This window comes from Octopus bimaculoides, chromosome 23 (assembly GCF_001194135.2).
Source record: "Octopus bimaculoides isolate UCB-OBI-ISO-001 chromosome 23, ASM119413v2, whole genome shotgun sequence".
In the NCBI taxonomy this organism is placed as follows: Eukaryota; Metazoa; Mollusca; class Cephalopoda; order Octopoda; family Octopodidae; genus Octopus; species Octopus bimaculoides.
In genome coordinates this window covers 10,699,908-10,701,915 of record NC_069003.1, presented here as the reverse complement: position 1 = coordinate 10,701,915, position 2,008 = coordinate 10,699,908, and the positions used below count along the sequence as shown (strand labels likewise).

The window sequence follows — 2,008 nt, the reverse complement described above, 5'->3', positions numbered from 1 at the left end:
AACAGAAACAGGAAGTAAGAGTGAGAGAAAGTTGTGGTGAAAGAGTACAGCAGGGTTTGCCACCATCCCCTGCCGGAGCCTCGTGGAGCTTTAGGTGTTTTCGCTCAATAAACACTCGCAACGCCCGGTCTGGGAATCGAAACCGCGGTCCTATGACCGCGAGTCTGCTGCCCAACCACCGGGTCATTGCGCCTCCACTGGCTAAAAGTGACCATAGTAGAACCAAGGTGACTGAAAGTATATCCAACTGCAAGAAAGAACTCTACTGCCATATGGGAAGTGACCATAGGTCAATATGAAGAAAAGAAATGAGCCTAATGAAAATTAGAGATGCATAAAGTAATGAAGTTGGGACCAAATTTAAGCTGAAAGAAAAGAACTTGGTTGATAGCAGATGTACCTGAGTAGTTAGCAATAAATGTAACCATGCAGTGAATTCTTTCAGCTGTCCAAAAACGTCACTAAAAGTAGTTGACAGCTTATGTTACTCGGGTAACATCATCATCATTGTTGTCACCACCATTTAATGTCCATTTTCCATACTTGCAATCGGTTAGGTGATTTGACTTGAGCCGACAAGCCAGAGGACTGTCGAGCTCCAGTGACTTTCTTGATGTGGTTTCTCTGGATTGATGCCCTCCCTAACACCAACCACTTCTCAGAAGGTACTGGATGCTTTTTACATGATACTGGCACTTCTAAAGGTCATCAAGCAACTCCCAACACAAGAACTCTCTACTGTACTCTGTCAAATGTAACTCGTATTTATTCACTCTTGATAACCAGAGTTGGTGCGTTTACATCCCTGGAATTTAGTGGTTCAGCAAAAGAGGATGAGTACTAGGCTTGTAAAAAACAAAAACAAAAAAGTATTGGGGTCAATTCATTCGACTAAAAATTCTTCAAAGTTGTGCTCCAGCATGGCCGTAGCCAAATGTCTGATGTACTTTGGTAGAACAAAAGAATAGAAGATGTAAATATAAGGCTAAGTTAATTAGTTGGAGATGTTTAACTTCCACTCCATGAATCTGGTGCTTTTTATTTGTTTACATACCTACGCGCGCGGGTGTGTGTATATATATACACACACACACACACACTCACATTTATATACCTCCTTAATTTAACTTTAAAGCCTCTTCTATAAAATACATATCTGTAAACATGGAAACAATTACCACCCTCAAGTGTTTTAAATTTTGCTATGCATCTAACGAGCTTTTAATAACCTCAGGCATATTTAGCATATTTTGTTTACACAAGTATTTTTTTTTCTTTCTTTTTTTTGTCTGTTTATCTTTTCCTTTTAAATTTCACACTGTTCCACTTTCAGTACTACTTAACCATTCTGATGCCTATTTACCTGTCATATTTCATTCCTGTGCAATTTACCTGTCGTTTTTTTAAATTTTTTTATTTCAATACAACTCACCTGTTATACTTTCTTCAATCGTTTCAGGGCCACCAGGTGTACCTCATAGATTAGTAAAGAGTTATTTTCTGCGACCTATTTTGTGCATTTACTGTAAGTATTGTTTTTCACTTTTATTATTATTATTATTATTACAAAGATGGCAAGCTGGCAGAATCATTAGCACACTGGGCGAAATGCTTAGTGGCATTTCATCTGTCCTTACATTCTGAGTTCAAATTCTGCTAAGGTTGACCTTGCCTTTCATCCTCTCAGGGTTGATAAATTAAATACCAGTGAAACATTGGGATTGATGTAATCTTCTCGTCTCCTCCCCCAAAATTTCAGGCCTTGTGCCTAGAGTAGAAAAGATTATTATTATTATTATTATTATTATTATTATTATTATTATTATTATTATTATTACTACTGCTACTGCTGCTACTATTGTTATGATTGGCATTGAGGCAGTGAGCTGGCAGAAACGTTAGCACGGCGGGCGAAATGCTTAGCGGTATTTCGTCTGCGGCTATGTTCTGAGTTCAAATTCCGTCGAGGTCGACTTTGCCTTTCATACTTTCAGGGTCGATTAAATAA

General features: G+C 38.2%; 1 protein-coding gene across 1 annotated transcript in view; it reads left to right on the top strand.

Moving 5' to 3' along the window:
* Nucleotides 1-1,435: 1,435 nt before the first annotated feature.
* LOC106879157 (uncharacterized) overlaps nt 1,436-2,008 on the top strand; it is a 42,512-nt gene continuing 41,939 nt past the window's right edge. The window contains exon 1 of the mRNA XM_052976147.1: nt 1,436-1,525. The gene's annotated coding sequence lies outside the window, so the exon portion shown is untranslated. The remainder of the gene's footprint in view (nt 1,526-2,008) is intronic.